Source organism: Triturus cristatus, chromosome 5_1 (assembly GCF_964204655.1).
Source record: "Triturus cristatus chromosome 5_1, aTriCri1.1, whole genome shotgun sequence".
Classification (NCBI taxonomy): domain Eukaryota; kingdom Metazoa; phylum Chordata; class Amphibia; order Caudata; family Salamandridae; genus Triturus; species Triturus cristatus.
Window position 1 is genome coordinate 746,991,373 of NC_140587.1, and position 24,511 is coordinate 747,015,883.

The window sequence follows — 24,511 nt, forward strand, 5'->3', positions numbered from 1 at the left end:
AATTTTCAGGTTTCTCCGACAGCAGCAGACAATACACCACTTCCTGATATAATTAGGCAGCGAAGACTCCACTAAATCCCTCGCCCCTAACGAGTCTTTCAGAAATTCTGTGAGAGAACAAAACGCCACAGCCTCCTCACAGATAACGACAGTTGAAGTGCGTCGCGGTCGGGAACGCGCGCATGTTCTTGAAAGCTATTTACAAAACACTAGACCGCTAACCAACTAGATCGCTCCGCGAACGGGCGCCCTGTTGGTAGTGGTTTTTTGGCAGACTAATCTTCCTTTAGAACGTCTGAAAGAAGGGAAGTAAAGCAGCCAACCCCAGGGGTAACTAAGTAGTTTCTTTTTGCGGACTGACAAAGGGGGAACCATGGAAGCACACAAATTACCGTTCTTGACAGTACCCCCCACCAAGAATTGTCCCCCTCCCCTTTTTGGTTTATTGGGATGTGTCCTATGAAATTCACGAACCAATCTGGGGGCATGGACATCTGAACTGAGTTCCCAAGAACGATCCTCTGGACCAAACCCTTTCCAGTCAATTAAGTAAAAGATTTTCCCTTTCTTCAATTTTGAGTCAAGAATCCTTTTTACTTCATATTCTTCTCCAGACTGGCTTTGAATTGGAGCTGGAGGCAACTCCATTCTCATACCCACAGGGTTCTTTTTTGCTAATGATACATGAAATACTGGATTTATTTTTAGGCTGGTAGGAAGCTTGAGCTTAACATTAACTGGGGTTACCATTCTTTCTACCTCATAAGGACCTACAAATCTAGGCTGGAATTTCCGATTACCCTTGAGGCGCATGTATCGAGTAGATAACCAGACCTTATCCCCAGACTCAAAAACTAGATTCTTCCTTCTTTTCTTGTCGGCCTGAACCTTATGTGTAGCCTTTGCCTTGACCAAGGTCTGAGTTGCTACCTTATAGGTCTCTTGTAATTTATGCACCTTCTCTTCTACCGCTGGTACTAGACTTTCTGATTTATTCACTAAGGTATTGGGATGCCTGCCTGAATTCAAGAAGAACGGGGAAAATCCTGTGGATGAGTGTACAGCATTATTGTATGCAAATTCAGCTGCCCAAATTAACTCTGGCCAATCTCCCTCATGGTCCATCAAGTACAGGCGCAAATATTGCTCCAGCTCTTGATTAACTCTCTCCGTTTGCCCGTCAGTCTGTGGGTGAAAACTGGTGGACAAACGAGAATCCACCCCTAATCTGTTTAAGAAAGCTCTCCAAAATCGTGAAATAAATTGGGAACCCCTATCTGATATGACCACCTTAGGAATCCCATGTGCCTTAACTATATGTTGAGTAAACAGGGTGGAGACTGGAGTTGAGTCGAAGTCGGGAGTGATTTCAATGGAACAAAATGAGCCATCTTGGTGAAATGATCTACCACCCCCCATATAGTGGATAACCCATGACTGGAGGGGAGATCTACAATAAAATCCATTGAGATTGTGTGCCAAGGAGCTGGTGCTATGGGCAAAGGTTGGAGCAAACCTTGTGGGGCCTGTCTTAAGGCTTTTCCCTTGACACAAAGAGCGCAAGATGCCACATACTGTCTCACCTGAGCTTCCAGATCGGACCACCAAAAATCACGTTTTATCAATTCAATGGTTTTAGTGACTCCTTTGTGGCCAGCTAAAAGGTCATCGTGACAATGCTGTATTAATCTTCTCTGTAAATCTGCCTTTGGGACGAACAAGCTTCCATGATGATATGGTTTCCCATCTCTGATTTCTCTCTCTGGATCCTCTCTTATCCATCTTGCCAGTTCTTCCTCAGATATTGAATCTCTGATTTCTTTTTCAAATTCCGAATAATGTATTGCACCTATGATCTTTTCCTCAGGAATTAAATGAACTTCTCGGGAGGCTTCTTTTTGTTCACTTGAATTTAATCGAGACAAGGCATCTGCCTTTCCATTGGCTGTTCCAGGTTTATATGTCAAAACAAAGTTGTAGTCTACAAAAAACAATGACCATCGCAGTTGTCGTGGGGAGAGAGTTCGAGCTGACTTCAAGAACTGCAAATTTCTGTGATCAGTATAGACTGTCACTTCATGCTTGGCCCCTAACAGGTAATGCCGCCAATCCTGGAAGGCATCCTTCACCGCCAGCAGTTCCTTGTCTGCAATGGAATAATTGGTTTCAGCTGCAGTTAGCTTGCGTGACCTGTAAGCGACTGGATGGAGTTGGCCAGTCTCTCGATGTCTCTGCGACAAGATTCCTCCAATCGCCTGATCAGAAGCATCCGCCTCCACATAGAAAGGTTCTTCAACATTCGGATGTTGCAGGATCGGGGCGGAAGTAAAGGCCTTCTTTAAGGACTGAAAGGCTTCTCATTTTCTTGTCCCCACACGAAAGGCTCTTTTTTCCTCAAAAGGAGAGTGATTGGATGAACCTTCTCTGAAAAATTCGAGATAAATCGTCTGTAGAAATTAGCAAACCCAATGAACCTTTGTATTTCTTTGACATTATACGGAGGGGGCCAATCTCTTATCGCCTTCACCTTCGAATCATCCATTGCCACTCCTTCAGGAGACAAAATGAATCCCAGAAATTCAACTTCTGTGGTGTGAAAAATGCACTTCTCCAACTTGACAAAAAGTTGATGATCGAGTAACTTCTTCAAGATGGCACGCACATGTTGTATATGTTCTTCAAGATTGGCAGAAAAAACGAGGATGTCATCAATATAAACCAATGCAAAGCGGTCAAGAAATTCTCGGAGGATATCATTAACAAAATGCTGAATGGCAGCTGGGGCATTACACAGGCCGAAAGGCATTACCTGGTACTCAAAAAGACCGAACCGAGTTCGGAAAGCAGTCTTCCACTCATGCCCCTCGGCCATTCTCACCAAATGGTAGGCTCCGCGAAGATCCAACTTAGTGTATATACGAGCATCCTTCACCTGATCCAATAGTTCAGAAATCAATGGCAGCGGGTATCTGTTCTTCTTTGTCACCTGGTTTAAGGCGCGATAGTCTATGCACGTGCGAAGCTTTCCGTCCTTCTTAGGAATGAAGAATAAAGGAGAAGATGCTGGAGACTGGGAAGGCCGGATGAATCCATTAGCTAAATATTGATCCAGATACTCCTTCAAATGAACATTCTCAGCTTCTGAGAGGGCATAGATTCTACTGCACGGCAAAAGCGCCCCTGGTTCCAATTCAATTGTACAATCGTACTCCCTATGAGGGGGTAATTTGTTTGCCTCCTGTTCATCGAAAACTGCTCTCAAATCCAGATATTCACTGGGAATCGCTGGGGCTTCCAACGCACAGACCACCAAGGACGGCTCCGCCAATAAAGTCGATTGGGATGGTTGAAGATTGGGTTCCTTTCCATGAAAGCAATGTTCCTTACAATAATCCGAATTCATATCCATCGATCTTCTAGCCCAGTCAATCCTTGGGTTGTGTTCAGTGAGCCACGGAAGACCCAAAATCAGCTGAAACTGAGGGGCATCAATCAAGGCAAACCTTAAAATGCTTCTCTGGCGCCCTGGACCTTCCAAGATGATTTCTTCAGTATCCCAAGTGATGGGGCCAGAAGAGAGGTTTGTGCCATCGACTGCCCGTACCGGTTCAGGCTTGATCTTGCGAACAAACTGGATGCCTAAGGATTTGGCAAACTTGATGTCGCAGTAATTTCCTGTTGCCCCTGAATCTATCATAACTGAAATGTTTTCCACAGATTTTATTCCAAATTTTATCCTACTGGAAATAATCAGATGAGGAGCCGCGGACTGAAGAGTATTAGCAATCAATTGGGGATCTGGAGTCGACTTATCTCCTGCGCCCACCAGAGCAACTCCTCCTACTGGTGGGGCCTGTCTTTTGGCCCTGTACCGATCTTAGGCTTTCATGGACATTCCCTGACAAAATGCCCAGCTGTTCCACAATACATACACAGTTTCCCATTACGTCGTCTCTCTCTTTCCTCCTTAGTTAATGGGCCCCTTACTGACCCAATTTGCATTGGTTCTTCCACCGACGTTGTCTCTAGAGACTTGACCGGATCAAACCTCGCTCTATCAAAGCGTGGAAGGAGGGGCCGCACCTCCTTGCGATGCTCACTCCGTCTTTCACCTTGTCTTGAATCGAACTGGAGTACAAGATCCATCAACTCTGAAACATCTGTGGGCCTCTTAGGAATTTGTGCCAACCCATCCTTTAATTCATCTCTTAGTCCTCGATAGAAAATTGCCGCCCTCTTTTCCTTTGGCCACTTGGTTTCCACTATTAGTTTGTTAAATTGCGCAAGGTAAGCTACTAACTCCTGATTCCCTTGTCTCAGATCTAAGAGTTCGTTATCAGTCATTTGAGACACTGTTCGGCGATCAAAAATGTGAAGGAATTCTTCCTTGAATTCCTCAAAATTATACAGAATTGGGTCATTGCAGCTCACTAGCGGCATAGACCAGGCTGCCGCATCTCCGCTCAGGTAAGACAGTACAAAGGCCACCCTGGATTGATCCTCCTTAAAAACTATTGGCTTGCAAAGGAAATGCAAAGAGCATTGAGTGAGAAAAATTTGCGCCTTATGTGGGTCCCCAGTAAATCTTTCCGGAGCTGCCAAGGGTATAGTGGGAGACATGGCATGTATAACTTGAGTGGTTAGTTCTGATGTGGAAGGAGTGGGCGAGAAGTGGAAAGGTTTTGGGGCCTTAAACTCTGCACTAGCCCCGGTAACAAATTCTTCCAACCTCTGTCTAAGGAAGTTCGCTTCCTGACTAGACTTCCTGACCTCCTCACTGAGTGTCTTATTAGCCTCCATGGTAACATTTAACTGTTCCTGTATACTTTCTAACACTACAGCCAACGTTTTAACATCCAGTCCCTCCGTCATACTGCTCAGGTGGAATTTAGTAGATGGCACTTCAATCTGTCAAGAACAAGCGAAAGAAGGTACCACGCACCTGAAATTCTATACCTCCACAGGAGCAGCCGAACAAGAAGGCCTGGACTCTAACGCGAAGACAATCTTCCCAGCTCCCCTGCCTCGCTACAGCGAAATAAATTCACTTCCAGCAAAACGGGGGAAAGGGGAATGGGATAACAAGAGAGACTCCACAGCTACGCCTGCTTCTCCTGGACTCTTATGTGGGTCGCTCAGGCGTCTGTAAATACAATTAACAATGATTAATTGAATGTTCCCTCCAAAATACCCTAACTACCCTCTCCCTCGCTACCTCTCCTTTACCTGGATCTTACTGTGGATTTGCCTCTCTCTTTTATGTTGCAGTTATATTATTAGACCTTGCTGAGCTGGAGCACTGCAGATTGATATTAGCTGTTTTTAGAATCTGTCAGTCACCAAATCCAAGAATTGAATTAAGTCAATTAGCGACTGAAGAAAGCAAGTGAATCTTTTTCCTACTCTTATTGAGCGCTGCAAATGATGTTCTAATTGCCTTGTAAGTCTCTAACTTGCTGCATGCTTCATACGCGCTACTGCTTCTGACCCAAGCGCGTTTGTGCTTTACCACTCACCAGGAAATATCGGTTGACTTGCTCTGACTGAAAAGTTCTTGCCTCGATAGATATTCAAGACTGTCTCTGCTGGTTGTTCCACAGGCGAATTTCCACTCACTGGAAATATCAGGAATTTTCAGGTTTCTCCGACAGCAGCAGGCAATACACCACTTCCTGATATAATTAGGCAGCGAAGACTCCACTAAATCTCTTGCCCCTAATGAGTCTTTCAGAAATTCTGTGAGAGAACAAAACGCCACAGCCTCCTCACAGATAACGACAGTTGAAGTGCGTCGCGGTCAGGGAACGTGCGCACGTTCTTGAAAGCTATTTACAAAACACTAGACCGCTAACCAACTAGATCGCTCAGCGAACGGGCGCCCTGTTGGTAGTGGTTTTTTGGCAGACGAATCTTCCTTTAGAACGTCTGAAAGAAGGGAAGTAAAGCAGCCGACCCCAGGGGTAACTAAGTAGTTTCTTTTTGCGGACTGACACAGGGGGAACCATGGAAGCACACAAATTACCGTTCTTGACACCCGGTCAAAGTCTACGGTGCATTCTCTGTAGGCATTTATGATGCGTCCTAACTGTGGATCACCTTGCGCAGCAGCACCATCTTCAGGACGTGACCTCACCCTGTGCACCCTCACACCACCCCTACCCACATGAGCAGGACCTGCAGTTGCAGACACAGACAACACTGATCCTCCTTCACTGTTGACAGTGATGTTGTTGTCCGCCAACTCCAGAGTGCCCTGTGTAGCTGTGCTGTCATTGTTTTCTTGCCTTCCGACCAGGATCAGAATCGAGCCCTTAGTGTAAGAGTAGGGATAGATTACTGCTTTTTACTCACCAACCCTTGATGCAGGGGAATTTGGACTCATGCTTTCTGATCCCCGATTGGAGGAATCTTGTCGCAGAGACATCGAGAGACTGGCCAACTCCATCCAGTCGCTTACAGGTCACGCAAGCTAACCCGCCTCTTCCCAGGGTCCTCTTCCTAGGCACCACTCCCTCTGCTTGGGATGACTCCTGGCAGCCCGCAGTGCCTAGCAGCCACCCCCACTCCAAGCCACCCCCACATGCAACCTCAACATCATCCTTGACTCCGCCAATGAACCACCAAATCAGCGCTGTCTCATCCTCCTGCTTCCACATGCTCTGCCTGCTTCAGAAGATTTTCAAGTGGACCCCCACTGAGTCTAGGAGAACGGTCAACCAGGCGCTCGTCAGCAGCAAGCAGCAAGCTCAACTATGGCCAAACACTCTATGCCGGTACTATCCAAAAACTCCAAACGTAATTGCAGAGAATTCAGAACACCTCTGCCAGACTTTTCCTTGACATCCATCACCACAGCCACATTTCCAGTTACGTGAGACACCTTTACTGGCTCCTGATCAACAGAAGAATCACCTTCAAGCTCCTTATGCATGCCTACAAAGCCCTTGACAACACCAGGCCGGCATACCTCAACCACCGCCTCTCCTTCTACACACCAAACAGACATCTCCACTCAACCCAACTGGCCCTGGCCACTATTCCACAGATCGCATGACCTTGGCCGGTAGTAGATCCTTCTCCTACCTTGCTGCAAAGACCTGAATCTCTCTACTTCTACATCTCAGGCAATCATCTTTACTGTCTCAATTCAGGAAGGATCTAAAGACCTGACTCTTCGACTGAACTGCAGAACCTCCCTCCCCAATGCCTTGAGACCGTAACCGGTGATTTAGCCGCACTTTATAAGAACCTGATTGATTTATTGATTGGTACTGAGAGCGAATCAGGTATCCAGTAGCCTGAGACAAAAGTCTAAGGATACAAGACCAGAGTGGGGCTCTCTACACTCTTGACAGAGGTTATCAGTGATGATCTTCCTGCTCCTGGTCCTCTTCCTCTCAACTGTTCTTCATTATGCAGATTTTAAGAAATAAAGGGTGAACATTTTAGAACATGGGTGTTGCCTACCCAATCTAGTGATGCTGCATCACTCTTACACCCCTAACTGACACTGTTGGGGATCAGCCTACTGGCTGTCCAAACCTTGCACCGTGTTCTACGGAGAAAAAATGTGGCTTGAAGCAAATTTTTAAATACACCTCTATCTGAGTCAAGGTGCACCCACTCAGGTCTGCTTTATTCCATCCAAGACTTCAAAGAACCACCCTATAGAGACTGAAGCCAGAGGTCTGTCTGCCCTTTGTTTGTTCCATGAGGTGCTGCTAATCAGCTTGCTGAGAATTTAGCCCCATCCTCTTTCACTGCCTAGAAGAATTTAATCTCTCTAGGATAAGCCTATGGTTTTAGGGGGCGTTGAACTGTCAGACGGTAGCAGAGTAATGAATCCTCCCTAAAGGGAAGCTCAAAACATAAATCCCACTAAAGGGCCGATTTCGATGTCGGACGGACGGGAGTCCGTCCGACATCGGTTGGTAACTGTGACCGAACGACCTCCTGTCATCGGTTACAGCCCTGGAAGAAGGATGCGATTGAACCCTGTTCGGTCGCATGCCTACACCTTTCAATGGGAGCATGCATTCCTAACGGAATGCATGCTCTCATTGAAAGAGCAGAGGTGCAGTTCATCCCTGCACCCGGTGGCAGGCACCCCAAGGTGCCTGCTACCAGGTGCAGGGATCAACAGATGGGCACAATAGGTGAACCCTAGGCCCCCATTCTGCAGCCTTGCACCCATGGGGGCCCTCAAAGCTGTTTCCTAATGCCTTTCTGTGCCAGAAAGGCCAGCACAAAAGGCAGTATGAAACTGCCATCGTAATCCGTCGGCCAGAAAGAGCCAGCCAGGAGATTACTAAGGGCCTTCTGAATGGCAGACAGTCTCTTCGAGCCTGTCAGAAGCCATTCGGAAGACTGATTTGGTTTCCCTTTCGACCAACCCCATCGGAATGGGTCGGTCGGAAGGGAAACTGAATCAGTGATTCCGATGCAGTTAGGATGGCTGCGACCGAGGGTCAGAGCCATTCCTAACCGCGTCGGAATAGGCCCCCTAAGTCTGATTGAGCAAAATATGCCAAATTGTGAAACATATGAACAAAATTATATGAAGCTAAATGGATGTGAGTTGATGACCGAGGAATTGATTGCAAGGGATATATCAATACATTTCCTACCTTGTGCCAATCAAAAGTTACATTTTTAGGCACTCTTTTGCCCAAAGTACAAACCATATTAAATACAACAGATTTACATTCAAGCTAAGTTTTTGGGGATTTCTGACTAAATTATAATGCATTAGAAGATCACAATCAATTTCCGCAGACCTACTTGTGTGCAGATGTCAGGCGCGGTTAGGTAGCAGTCTACCTTACTCAATCTGCACACGGGAGCATGTGTCACGTCCAACCTGCACAGAGCCTCTTATCCCAGCTGCACAGCAGTGGGCCTTAGTTTAAAAGTTGGGCAGTACAGGTTACATGTCAAATCCATTTTCCCATAAAGATTACAGTGGATAAGGCTCCTTTAGAGGTCCCCTTGACACAACTGAGATCCAGAAAGTAAAAGGTCCATAAGCAAAACGGGGGGAGGGAGGGTTATGGGTTGGAAACACAGCCTTACAGCCAGCATGCCAAACGTTGTTGGCTAGCAGCCTAGGCCATGCTCAACATGTCACACATGAAACTAGACCCATGCAGCTTTGCAAGTGAGTGTACATATGCCGAATTATGGAGGTGTGTGTGATTCGCACTGTGTGAGATCTGTAAAGATGTGGGGCTATCTACCCACAAACCACATTCTGCTGCTCCAGATAAATCCCAAAGATGCACCCCAGTTAGATCCAGCAGTGCGGACATTAAAGGCTAATTGGCAACTGATAATGCTTTCTCTTCTTCCTTATGAACTGCTGCGATTTGAATGAGTATATAAATCACATTCTCCATGTGCTACAGTTGATGCACCCTGCAAGGTGGTCTTGGTTCAATTTTCGGACCGTTTATTGTCTTATGATCCTTATGGTTCCAATCTTTTGTACTTTTTCTTTGTCACTTTTGTACCAGTTCATAGATTAATGACGGTGGATGTCTGGAGCCTATATATCTTCCATCTAACATTCCAGTTGGCATAGCAGCCTGTGGCCACCTCTAAAAAATATTTATAAGTGCTTTTTTCATGTTAACATGGAATAATTCGGTAAATAGGACAGTGGCCAATGTACACAAAAGTATGACGCTTGCCAGCGCTATGACTGCACCTGCCTGCTGTAGTGGTGGCAGGGTAGTGTGTGACATTGTGAATACACTGTAGCCAACACACAGTGACCCTGATAATGTCAGCAAATTCTAGGCATCAATAGTCCAAAAACAAGCGATGTTTAATTGGTGGGTTGACAAATGCACAGCACTGCAAACATCACTATAGTAGGTGAGAATATGTGCCTCAAGCAAATACAATTGGATTCAAGTATGTATTTCAGTTCTTTCTTAAACAAAGAGAATCATTTTCAGCCTAAGTGGGACATCTGCAAAACAATGGCGGATGTCCTGCCTGCCAAATATGCAGTTTGTTCACCATATTTAGGCGGAAGGGAACCACAGGGTTTCCACCAGTGGAGCATGGATGCCATTTATGATTCACCAGGGGTCACAGCTGCATTCCTTAGATTACCCCTGGCAGTGCCTTTACGACCCCTGGCCTCATAGGGGATGAAACCAGTTCCCAGAACCGAAGGTCAACAGTGTTCTGATTAGCACTGTCCACTGTTCGTGGCTCGCAATGGGAGATTACACTTTTATTTTGGTAAAACAAAATAAATACAGAAGTGCAATTCCACACTCTTTAGAATACAAAAACATTAAACAAATTAAAAACTGCACACATTTTAAACGTGTTGCCACGATTCATTATTGTGAATACATGAACAATGATGTGATGGAACAGAATCATCCTTTTGTTATGCAAGTGTGATAGGGGCATATTATCAAGACAGGCGATAAAATTATCGCCGCTTTAGCGGCAGAAAACTGCCGCTAAAACGGCGATAATGGGTTTGATAATATGCTCTACGGAATTCCAATTGTAGCTCAGGTTAGATGTCCTTCACATCTAACATGGGCTTCAATTGGAATTCCAGAGAGCATATTATCAAACCCATTATCGCCGTTTTAGCGGCAGTTTTCTGCCGCTAAAGCGGCGATAATTTTATCGCCTGTCTTGATAATATGCCCCATAAGAGCATATTATCAAGCACGGCGTTAACATTATCGCCGCTTTAGCGGCAGAAAACTGCCGCTAAAGTGGCGATAATGGGCTTGATAATATGCCCGTGAGAATTCCCATAGAAGCCCATGTTGCACCAGAACATGGGCTTCTATGGGAATTCTCAAGGGCATATTATCAAGCCCATTATCGACGCTTTAGCGGCAGTTTTCTGCCGCTAAAGCGGCGATAATGTTAACGCCGTTTCTTGATAATATGCCCCATAGTTCCTTACAAATAATTATAAATCAAAACATATTAACAATGATAAAGTCTAAATCAAGTGAACAACTTAGCTCATATGTGAAATAGGGTCTTTTAGAATGAGCACCAGTGTGCCTGGCCACCATTGATTTATATAAATCTTTTTTTTGTGTGCAATTTCCTGTGATTTTGTAAATCATTTTCTCTTCGAGGTGTCCACTGGAATTTACTGACATCAGTTATAGTGATCTCATCAGAATCAAAGTATGTGGCATCACTTCCCAGGATTCTGGGTCAAGGGTTATATGATGTCACTTCCTGTGATGCCACTGGTGTCAAAGGGTGTGTGGCGTCACTTCCACTACTCCTGGCATTTTGGTGAATCGACATCCATGCAAAAGAGCCTCAGCTAGCTTCTCCAGTGGAAACTCTTGATCTGGCAGGCCTCTGCCACCCTTGTCATAGTGGCACTGGGCGCTCCTTATGTAGTGCGTGGCAACCATCACAGGAGTTCTCTATCCAGAATCACCATGGGGCATATCAACAACAACCGGCGATAATTATAGCTAAGCGCACTTAGTGCTAGGATAATTATCGCCGGCTAGCGTTGATTTTTATCGCTGAGATAGCGTGCTATTAGCAACGCTTATCTCAATAGCGATAAAATCCTCATGCTAAGTGGCTAACGTGAGATTATCGCTGGAAACCCAGCGATAATCTCACGTTAACTTGTTGATAGGGACAGACAAACTTTGCCATGATATCCTCCTTCCATAGGATATCATGGCTAAGTCAGAAAAATACCAGATGTAAAAAAGCAGCGTTAACCGCGGTTAGCGCTGCTTTTTTTGTCTCTAACAGGGTTAGCGATATTCTTGCCAATAGGAGAAATGTCGCTTAGCGACATTTCTCCTATTATTTTAGTCTGGAACGCCCCCTTTGCATCTCATTAGAGATGCAAGGGGAAGCGTAGAGGAAAAGGGTGCTAACATGCGAATTTGCATGTTAGCACCCTGTTGTTGATAGGGTGCTAGTTTTATCTCTGCTTTTTTGGCTTTTAAAGCCAAAAAAGCAGAGATAAAGCCCTTGTTGATATGCCCCTAAGTGAGGCATGTAAAGGGGGGCAAATCAATGTGAGGCAGAGTAGAAAAATCAAGAAAATTCCCAGCGCAGAGTGGAAAAGCTGCGAAGCAAATCTGCATATTTTTTTTATTGGAAACACACTTCTATATCCACCTCCACTCGTTACATCAGAAAAGCTACCCCTTTGCGTGGCATACCGTGGAGGGAATGGCAAGATTATGTTTGGAAGAGACTTACACAATGAGTCTAAAAATAATGTATGGTAAAGGTACCATGAAAAGAAATGGGCCGAGCACAATCCGCATAAACTGAATGATACAAAGAATAAAAAGGTGAATATGGAAGAAACACGTGCTCCTAGGAACATTTTCCGTCATTCTCGAAAGAATAGTTAGGCCCAGCTAAGTTTAAAGCTCCTGTCAAAAAATCAGTGCTATTCTTTCGCTTTCTAAGTAAATACATTGATACAGAGCTGGAAATTGCTTATCTTAACTAAAGTTCAGGGCTTTGAAAACCGTGACATGTAAAAGGATTTGACAATGGCTGAGTCAGACCTTTTTGTATTCAAGATATGATTGAATTTTGACCTTATTCATGGTCTATCAAAGAGCATAAATTGACTGGTGTTCTTTGAAAATCAACAGCCAGATTGTGACTGACTAAAGGAGGGTTGAAATGACCTCAGTGACACTCTGTATTCAACAGAGTGACATGCTCCAATTTCCCTTCGCTGCTCAGATTTCCTTTTTCCACAGCCGAAAAACTAAGAATAATGAAAATATTTCCAGTACTGTCGCTGACATTGAGATTCACTGTTTCTTATTCACTTAGGCTGATTCTAAAGTGTGCTATTTTCTAACAATCCTTGCTCTGGCCAGGTCCCTAATCTTTAAAAATAATCTGTTGTTTATTAAAGGGTGCAACTAAACACTGAGTGAAATTTTTGATACTTGGGTGGATAATAAACAGACAAATTACACATGAAATATGACATATTTCTGGATATTCACAGAAACGGTAAGCAGAAATAGCAACACATCCGTTGTGAGAAATACTGTCATTCCCAGGTTTTAATGAGGCAGGAGATGCTGCAACTGGTCTGTCGAAGCTTCTGCCATTTTTTGCAAATGCTCCATTACCACCCACCTTTAAAAGACCTTATAAAAAGTCTGGCCATTCAAGCCTTAAGGCATTTCCTGGAGAGCTGTTTCCAGAATTGGATGGGCTGACATGACTTTGCCCTCAAATCACTTTATAAATATATTTGAAAAATTGTGCTATCATTTTTATTGTTTGGAGTTTGAACCCATTTTTTCTAACATTTCCCTCTAAGAGAGAAAGACACTCCAAACCTTCTTTTCTTAGCTTGGATTAAATGGCTTGAGTCAAACTTGTTCGTGAATCTCACTCCCACAGTGCCATGTGGGGCTGGTGGGGATGAGCAGAGGTGTTTTGCAGGATCTGTCTTTTATCAACTGTTCGACATCAGCAGCATATTCAGCCCTGTACTCTGATAAGCCAACTTGCAGTAGCAAAAGAACATTGCGATAACAGGAATGTAGGTGGGTGAATAGAAGCAAAGGTTAATACGGGGTGTGGGTTTTGTGGTCTTTTATCTAATGCCTAATTGTGATCACTGGGTCTGAGGTGGTGTGGTTGATGTGTAAGTGAATGTACTTACCAACTATCAGCATAACTCAGATCATCCCTCTGCCCGGTGTTCAATAAGAGGAAAATAGTAGACATAGATGACTGTTCTACTGACATTCACTATTTTTTTTCACTCACTTATGATTTGCAATAAAAACAGCATGATGCAAATTAAATGTTTTCTCTGACACACACACATACACGGAGGAGAGCATGTTTAGTTTATGGTACCATATTTAAAGGAGATAGCACAAGCACGTTTGCAGTGGTTAGCAGTGGTAAAGTATGAAGAGTCCTAAGGCCTTCAAAATGGAGATCAGAAAAAATGGGGGAGGAAGGCAAAATGTTTGGGGGAAGACCACCCTATGGTTGACAGGTCTAACAGGGGCCCCCTAGCTAAAAGTGGGGAGAACTACCCGACCCCTTGAGAGTTCTCATCACTAAGATGGAAGAACCTGGATAGACCATCAGAGTTGATGTAGTCTGATCCAGGACGGTGTTTCATCATAAAGTCCATTTCCTGTATGGAGATGGACCACCTCAAAAGTTTGGGTTTTTCGCCCCTCATTTGCATTAGCTATCTGAAGGGGCCTGTAGTCTGCTTGAAGTGAGTCCCTAACAGGCAGGTTCTCAGCTTCGCTAGTGCCCAGACCAAGGAAAAGACCTCCCTTTCAATCACACTCCACCTCTGTTCCAGTGGAAGCAACCTCCTGCTCATGAAGGCTACCGGTTCGTCTAGGACCTCCTCATTTCTCTGTGCTAAGACAGACCCTAGGCCATGCTCTGAGGTGTCTGTCTGCACGATGAACTCCTTGGAGAAGTCAGGAGTCTTGAATGCAGGTGCTGTACAAATGTCCTCCTTGAGGGTATCAAAGGCTTTCTGGCAGGCCTCTATCCAGAGCACCTGTTTGGGCTGCATCTTTGAAGTCAGCTCTGTTAAGGGGTCAACAATGGTGCTCTATCCATTAACAAACCTCCTATAGTATCCTGTGAGGCCACTCACCCTAGTTTGTGTTTTTGAGTGTTGCCAGGCCAAGATAGTTTTAATCTTGGCCTGGGGGAGCTGTACCTTGCCCCCACTCACCATGTGGCTCGGACACACCACATAATCCTGCCCTATCTGGCATGTACTGGCCTTGAAAGCCAGGCCTGCCTGCTGCAGGGCCTGAAACACCTTCTGGAGGTGGTACTGGTATTCCTTCTAGCTGGAGCTGTAGACAGCAATTTCATCCAGGTAGGTGGCACAGAAGGGCTTCTTCCCAGCCAGGACCCAGTTTACCAACCTCTGAAATGTGGCAGAGGCATTCTTTATGCCAAAAGGCCTCACCCTAAACTGAAAGTGGTCCTCTGGGGTCGAAAATTCAGTCCTCTCCTTTGCCCCCTCAGTCAGAGCAACCTGCCAGCAACCTGATGTCAAATCAAAAGTACTGAGAAATTTGGACGCACCCAGACTGTCTATTAGCTCATCAGCCTGGGGGATTGGGTATGCGTCAGTATTCGTGACAGAAATGAGACTCCAGTCGTCCACACAAAACCGAAGTTCTGGAATGGCGCCCGGTGAAGGTGCTTAGGTACCAACACCAAGAAGCTGGACCAGGGATTGTTTGAGGGCTCAATCACCCCTAATGCCAGCATCTTAGAGACCTCCTCTTTGATACATGACCTCACCTTGCCTGACAAACTGTAAATTTTATTTTTATCAGTCGGACTGTCTCCAGTGTAAATTTTATAGACGTACAGGTTTGTGACTCCAGGAGTGAAGGAGAACAAATAGGAGAATTTCATCGGCGAGCTACGCCAGTAAATGGCAACAGTCATTCTTATGTTCTGGGGTCAGAGTAGGGGAGATGCTGACAACCTCCTCTCTTGGGCACAAAAGAGGCTAATTCCTCATCTTTCAATAGGAGCATGCTCAGTTTGGACCTCTCACAGTGTGGTTTGAGGTAGTTCACTTAGAGCACCCTTAAGGGCATCCTAGGGGTCTTAGGATCCACCAAGTAGGTGGACTCCTTAGTCTGCTCTTTCACCTCGTAGGGACCTGTCCAGTGATCCTGGAGACCTGGGCTCTACAGGCTCCATAACCCACACTTTCTGGCCAGGTTGAAACTATACCACAGTGGCTTTCTTGGCTGGACTCAAAGGTTGCTTTTCACCTTCTTCTAAAAGGAGACATCTGGTTGCAGAGAGCCAGCATGTAGCTGACCTCATCCTGAGGGGGCTTCCTGGGAGCTTGCTCCCACCCCGCCTCACAAGGCTTAGAGGTCCCCTAACAAGGAGCCATAGAGGAGTCCAAATGGGCTAAACCAGACACCCTTCTGTGGCACGTTCCAGTAGGCAAAAAGAAGGCACGGCAGGAGGACAACCCACTTATGTCTCATGGCCTCAGGTAGGCCCATTATCATGACCTTCCAGGTCTTGTTCAATCTTTCCATAAGACCGTTGGTTGTGCGGTAATAGGGTGTGGAGAACCTACAAGTTACTCTACGCTCATCCCACATGGACTTCATGTACGCTGACAAAAAGTTAGGGCCTCTGCAAGACACTACCACTTTGGGGAGCCCCACATGGGTAAAAATCCCCGTCAATGCCTTGGCCAATGCGGGTGCAGTCCCCAACCTCATAGGGATGACCTCTGGGTAGCGGCGGCATGGTCCGCCAAGACCAGGAGGAACCTGTTGCCTAAAGCTGTCTTGGAGTCCAAGGGCTCAACAATATAGAAGCCTACCCTCTCAAAGGGAGTGCCAATGACAGGTAATGGGGTCAGGGGATCCTTGAAATTTTTCCCTGACTTCCCACTGCCCTGGCAGGTGGGACAGGATGTACAGAATTCATCTGAGACCATCTTCAAACAGGCCAACAAAAGTAGGCAAAAATCCTGGCGAAGGTCTTGTCTTGCCCCAGATTTCCTTCCAGGGGTATATCATGAGCCAAACCAAGTAGGAAAACCTTGTAACACTGGGGAACCACAAGCACATTGACTGCCTCAGGTCCAGGAACCTTAGGTTCGCTATATAGGACGTAATTCTCCCACTAGATCAGGTGATCTCCAGGGTTAGGCACTCTTTTTGCACCTTGTAGATTTCCTCCCTGGTGTGTCCACCCTCAACTTGCCAACCAGCAAGATCAGGCAGGTCACTCGGGGTGGCAATGTACTCCCTGGTTGACTCAAAGGGAGTCCTCATCAGATGTCCTGTTAAACTTGACTTGGGGAACTTCAGGGGCTGGTTTTCCGCATCCCTTGCTTCAACACTTCTTGACAGCTGCCTGGGCCATTGCTTAAGGCTCCAGGTGGCCTTGGACTTCGTGGTCATACAGACCCATTCATGCAATCTCAACATCTCCAAGTGTGACCTGAGCTCTACCTCCCTCCAGATAGTATGCTCCAGGTCATTGCCTAACAGACAACCTACAGGCATGGCAGGATACACAGCTACTTTTAAGAGAACCTACTATCCCCCACCCAAAGGAATCAGAGCCACCAGTAGATGACTTTTATGATTGTCCATGAATAAGACTTGGTGGAATGTGTTAGGGAGGGCCTGCTCTGAGGACACCAGTTGACAAATTCCAGAAGGTATGATGGTACCTGTGTCCCTCAGAGCATCCACCCATTACCCATTGATGGTAACCCACTACCATTACTTAGAAGTATTGCCAGGCATTTGGGCTTTCGGCACCATCTCCTTAAACTAGGGTCACATCTGTCTGCTCCCCAAAGCTAATTGGGACTACCTCCTCCCGAGTGCTACACTCGCTAACCCAGGTGTCTGCCCACCAGTGGGGGGCTGTGCCCTCTTGGGACATTTGGAGTTATCCTTGGCATGCCTTGAGGGATAAACCTCGATGTCTGCTAATCAAAGAACCCCTTTTTTTTAGGCTCAGACTGGGACTGATAAATGTTGTTTCCTTGGGAATTATTTTAGGGGACCTTCTGAGAACTCATTTTTAAGCTGCCCCCCCTTTCTTCTGGTTGGTCCCTAGACTACCCTGGTGGGAGTCTCCACCAGAAGCCTTTTCAGACACTTTGGTGCTGGACCAAACCTTCACTTCCTCAGCAAGCTTCCTGGGTCAGTTAGCTTCCTGTCCAATAGGTGCTGGTGCAGCTGTGGGAAACAAATACTGAGCATGTGTTCTCTCAAAATTGGATTGTTCAATGCACTGTAGTCATTATCTTTGCTGCCTCACACTCAACCATTCAGTGCCTTGGTAGAGAAGTCCACAAAACCAACTCAGGACTGGTAGGAGAGCTTCTGACTCTCACTGAACCTCTGGCGGTACTTTTCAGGGGTCAGCCAAACTTAGCGATCAAGATGGCTTTCATGAGGGTGTACCCGGTTTGGTTCCAAACTCTGAAGTAAGAAGTGTGTCCCACCTCACTGTAGGCATGTGTTACCACAAACCATCCCCCAGTGCTCCTCAGGGATTTTTTGTGAACCCTCAGGGCTTACTCGTAGGCAGAAAACCATTTGTTAATATCATCTCCCAGCACATAACTGCCAACCAGATCCTTGGGGGTAAGACCCCTTTGTCTCCTTCAGACATTGCAGGTATTCTGCATCCAATGCTGCTGGAATCTTGCTGCTTTCATTTCCAGCTCCTTATGGCTCCTTTCATGTGCCAAATGCTGAAAGCTAGTTTCCCTTCCATGACCATTTTCTTCTCCTCCAACCTAAGCTTGGCCATTACCAGCTTGAACTCTCTCTCCTCCCTCCTTTCTGCCAGCTCCGTTGGGGACAGTTTGCAGGAAGACACACTGCTCCCTTCTTTGACAGGAAACACCACTCTAGGCCCTTCCATATCATTTTCCTCCTCTGTGGTTTTAAGCAGTGATTGATGGGCTTCTGCCTAGGCTCTCAGTGCCTTTTGCAATTCCACCTTCCTACTGGTACCCCTGACAGGAAGTCCCCTTTCTCTGCAGAACTCCATAAGATAGGCGACAGTGTAGATATCCATTTTGACAAGCTCTAATTCCATCCTTACAGGTGTAGTTGCAGACACAATAGCCAGAGGAAAAATTAAAAAAAAAAAAAAAGACCAATCAGGGAGAAATTAAACTTGAATTGGTGATAGATTATTTATTTGGGGTGGTACTGTAATATAAACTTACTGTATGGTGCAACACAAACACAAGTCCAAATCATCACCATTGATTATCAGTGTACAAAAATGGGTTACTGGTTGAGGGGGGTGAAACTCTTCTCAAGCAGCAACCTCAATTCTTCACAAGCAAACCCTAACTTAAGCCTGAATGAGGGTTGAGCATAGGTTAACTCAGAGGCAATGTGTTAAGTATTTCTGCAACACTTCAAACACTAATACAGTGAAAACACACCACAAAAGGATCCCAAAATGGTTTAGATAAAATAGAGCAAGATTTAAATACATAAATCAAGATCAAAATGATAAAACTCCAATCAGTACCGGAGCTATTCAATTTTGAAGATTTTAGCAAAAATAGCGCCAAAAAGCATAAAGCGCCAACTGAGAATATTTGGTTGAGCCCGAGCAGGACAAAGTCCCAAGTGCCAAAGAGTGTGGGTGAGATAAAGGAGCCTAGTTAGGCCCATTAATCAAAGCACCCTCAATCCGCTTTTGCAGAACGTTGTGTGGATATGTGTTGAAGATGTATCGCGCAGCCAAAGTGATGCATCGCTTCAAGATGCGGTGAGGCATTGGGGTGAAGTCCTCTTGCGTCGATGTCGAGGATCCTGTTGCCGAGGGCTTGCAATGAGAATTCCAGAGTCAGGGATGCGTCATGCAGTCGGAGTGATGCATCGGTTCAGAGCTGCAAGGCTGCCATGTTGAGTTCAGCCTCGTCATTGAGGCTGCTGCTGATGAAGACCCTTGCCGAGGAAGTGCCAATCAGCAGCAGTTCGATGCGGCATCGGGCTGTGATGCAATGCTGACCTTTGTGGCAGTTCCCGATCCACAATGTGAGGCGATGCATCAGTTCTGCTCGGGTTTGTGCCACGCAGCAGAGTAGATGCAGCCAACTAACCCTTGGAATCACTCCGTGGTTATCGATTTAAGAGATGCAGGTCCAGTCCTTCTCACCCAGGCAGGAGGGCAGCAGGGCAGCTCAGTAAAGCAGGAGTCCACCAAAGAGCAGTACAGCAGAGTGGCAGTCCTTCAGCACTACAGCAGACCTTTTTCCTTGCAGAGTATCCACAGGTCCACGAGAATATTGAGGAGTTGGTGTCTGATGTCCAGTATGTATACTCATTTGTGCCTTCGAAGTGGGTATCCTTCCTTGTTCTGTCACCAGACTAACTGCAGGGGGTATGCAGCTCTTCGGAGGCAGGACACAGACAATTCAGATGTATGTTGGGCTGTGCCCATCTCCCTTCTCTGAACCTGTTGGTGATGGTCCATAGAGACACACCGAAGCTCCCTATTGTTTGTGGCTGTCTAGTAGGAAAGCACAAAGCTCAACTGGTAGCTACATCCAGTCATGTGACCAGAGACAGGCTACAGACATTAAATGGCTAAGGCAAGAAAATGCCAACTTTCTAAAAGTGGCATTTTCAGATTGGAACTTAAAATTCAACTTTGCCATAAGTAAGGATTTCAAATCAGTATTCTAGAGACACCAAACATGAACTGAGCCCCTATTCCCATTTGTAAATTACACTTATAAAATGTTATAAGGTGACTCCAATGTTAAAGTATGGGAGATGTAGGACTTGCACTAGTGAAAAACAAATGTAACAGGGTTTCACTACCAGGACAAGTAAAGCTTAAGAGTACATGTCCTATCTTTTAAATACATTGCACCCTACCCTCTGGGCTGTCAGGGCCCTAGCCTAGGGATGTCTTATATGCATAAAAAGGGAAGGTTTGGCCCTGGCAAAGTATGTATTCTGCCAGGTTGACATGGCAGTTTGAACTGCCCACACAGGCCTGGGGCACGTTTAAAGTGCAACTTAAATGGGTGGGACAATTGCTGCTGCAGACCCACTACTAGCATTTAATTTACAGGCCCTGGGTATGGGCAGTGCCCCTTTACTACGGACTTACAAGAACATTAAATATACTAATTATGATTAAGCCAATGTTACCATGTTTAGAGGAGAGGGTGTAAGTACTTTACCACTGGCCAGCAGTGTCCTAAGGACAGCACAATGGAGGAGGAAGGCAAAAAAGAGTAGGGGAAGGCCACCCTAAGGCTGACAGATGTAACAGTATTGAAGGCTTTAAAAGTATTAAAAACATTAACAAGTTATTTTTGGGATCAAATATAAGAATGAGTCCTGAAATATAATGTGAGCAATTTATATTCAATTTGGGACCCTTTCTTGTCTGGAACTCTACCCATTTTTGACATGAATATAGCTTTCCTAAACCTTTTCAAAAGATATTCTATTTTGAAATCTTTGGTCAGAAATGATTGTCTTGGAATGAAAGAAGCATAGCTATCAGTGTCATCTGAATTTATAATGGAATTTTGTGTGTGTAACCTTTTGTGTGGTCACTCCCTTTGTTTGTGGAAAGATGCTTCTGCTTTTTAACTTTACACTGGGATTCTTCTGTCCGGTCCCCAGTGTATGTGCTCCTACCTTTCAAACATGGTAAAACTGTCTAATTTCCAAATGGCATATTTAACTTTACAGAAAGTCCACAGAACATGGTGTAACAAAATATACCAATTGTATCGAACGTAAAATGTTGCCTGTGGACTGCAGTACCTATTGTGCCATTAACTACACTGACATGGAAAACATGGCTTCCAACCTACATGGGTATCCTGACTCTCGAAGCTTTTAAACCTACAGCAAGACCTTTTGACAGGAGGGAACCCCTACTTTTACATTTTAAGTAAGTTGCTCCTAAGTAGGCCTTTTAGTCCAGAAGGTAGGGTTCCTGATATTTTGAAGTGGAACATATGAGAATTTAGGGCCCAATTCGTAAAGGTAAACTTAGACGTGAAGTCTAAGTTTAGACCTGAAGCTTATGTTTACATCTCAAGTCTAAGGACCCAATTCGCAAATGTAAAAATTCAGGCCTTTATTTAGGGAGGACACAAACATAATTCAAATATATGATTAATATTTAAAATTGATACTGCAAAAACAATGTTGCAACTGCCCCCTGGCATTGCCTATCTCGGGAACATGGATGAAACACAGAGTAGGAGTGACATGGAGGTTCCTTGCAGAAAAGAAGACATGTTGAATGGGAAAAGGAAAGGACAATATTATTTGAGAGCTAAGGTAAGCATGGGACATAAGAACTCAAGAGGGAGGAGCATATATTGGTGCATCATTAACTAAGGCCAATGTCCATGACAACTAGCTGCATGCACCCTGAATTATTCAAGTGAAGTCAAGTTTAGCTATGCCCATTTTGTCTACAACATTAATCAGCTAGGATGTGCTACTCAAGCCACTAGTCAGCATTATTTTAAATATATCACCTCTTTCCATTACAAATAGGTATGCCATGAGACCACACTGGGATCCAGAGGAAGGCTAGCAAATATCCTTTAAATCAAAAATAATAATAACCATGGTCTACAGGCTGCTGCAACCAGACCACAAACTCAATGTATTAATGTATGTGGAAAAAAAGAAAAACATACGAAATATATGTGGTTTCCGGTCCCTAAGGGCCATAATAAAATGTTTCCAGAAAAAGGCTTTGAAAAATTGTGCCAACTGACTAATCAGTTACTCACTGGTTTCACAAAGTGGTAGACAAGCACATGGCAGGAAGGGAGAAGGCATAGAGGACAAATATAAAAATGGCTTCTAAGGAAACATACTGGTTTCTCAAAGTGGTGCAAACGCACATGGCAAGGAATGAGTTATGAAGGAGAAACAGGCTGTCTATGAGACTCACACTGGTTTCACAAAATGGTAGATGAGCAGATGGCAACGAAGGAGGAGGCATGGAGGACAAGAGAATGTAAACATGGCTCCCTCCCACAGAGCCACTCTCTCCCCCTTTATCACTAAAGACATTCAGAATTGTTGGGAAAATAATGTTATAAATATATTACCAAAATATGTTGGAGCAAACCCATGGGCCTCAAATCGGTCAAGATTAAAAGTAATAGCAGCATAGAAACATGGCTGCTGACAAAAAACAAATGCACTTTAAAAATACCCCAGATAAAAAAAGCCACGGGCAACAACTAGCTCAGCTGAAGACTTTTAAAAGATGTAGAAATGCACGTTAATCAATCCTCTCTCTCACAAACATGCACACAGTCAAACACACACACACTGTCACAAAATGTTGGGTTCTTAAATGGGGAAGAAGATGGCTACGTATGGTCACGTGGGCATGGACTCTCTATGCCACCCCTACCCAGTCACCAACAGGCACATGCAAACAAAAGAAAACGTATGTCTGTCAGGATTTTAAAGACATACAAAAGTCCCTAAATATCTTTTGTACAGAAGCAGTGATAATGTGAAAATACATTTAGAAGTACATCAAAGACCTACAGCAAACTAGGCCCAAAACAATAAAATACTACATTATAATAAGAAATCTGGAAAAAAAATCCACCCAAAAAAGGAGGAAACTCTGGCCTCTACCACACCAATATGTCCATTGCCCTTACACTCTTTTCCCCTAATCCCTCTTGGACCTGTCCTGCACCTCCTAGTCCAAACCCCAGACCACCCAGCAAGAAACCAAATGAAAACCCATCCAACAAGTTTAAAGTAATATTGTGCCTCCTCCCCCCCCCCCCCAAACTCCAAATATTTTGCAAACTGTTGCACTGGATGTACATTATTTTCTATTTAAAAATTGCAAAACTTTCAAGGGAGGATGGGGCAGCAGAGATTGCAGACAAAGAACGAGAATTGTTTTCCCTTCAGAATCCAAACCGGAAATGGTCAAGGGCTCATCAAAGAATAGGGACTGGTCTTCAGGACAGGAAGAGGAAGTTGATACTGGATGCACAGTAGCGTCAGTCTCAATTGCACTGTCCCAATACAAAGAGTAACAAAAGTTACTTTTAGTCCCGAAAACATTACCTGAATGGAGTGCTCTGCTAAAAACTCAACTCAATATTAATTTTCAACATTGATTTATTTTTGTCCCGTCAGCAAACAACCATCAGTCACATTCAGTTCTTTCTTGTTCCCATGATCTTGTGATAGGATTTGTACTCAAACTCAATCTTTTTATGTTTTGTTGCATAATGGTGTAATATTGGGCATCTCTAACCAAAACATTTGGGAAATTACACAAAATGATAACTGTGTTAAGGAAATTCACCAGGACATAGTTCATATCAGACAACTTTGCCATTGAGGAGCAGGAAAGCAGATCATTAATACGACTGTAAGCCAAACGCAATAGTTACCTCCACACCTTTAATGAGTTCAGTTTTATTTAGCTAAGCGATAGCAAATGTGCTGCTTGCCTTTTTCCAAAATTAGGCAGCCTGCAGACTTCTGGGTTGCTCCTATACTCAAAGTTTGGAATTTGGTACAATGGAAGCAAGACATGAATAAGTTATTCATAGCCCAATTTGAAAATTATAAGCACACAAAAACAGTTTTGTGGTGTTCCACTTGCAGGAACTTGATAAAACAATATGCTCCATCTTCTTTGTGAAAATTCATGCTCCAATTCGAATTCTCTAAAATACCTTGGACACTGTTGTACACCACAGACATATACTTAATATCTAAAAGAATTAAGGGGCATATCAGCAACAACCGGCAATAATTATCGCTAAACGCACTTAGCGCTAGGATAATTATCGCCGACTAACGTGGATTTTTATCGCTGAGATAGCGTGCTATTAGCAACGCTTATCTCAAAAGCGATAAAAATCCTAGCGCTAGATGCCAAACGTGAGATTATCGCTGAAAACCCAGCGATAATCTGACGAAGTTTGGCG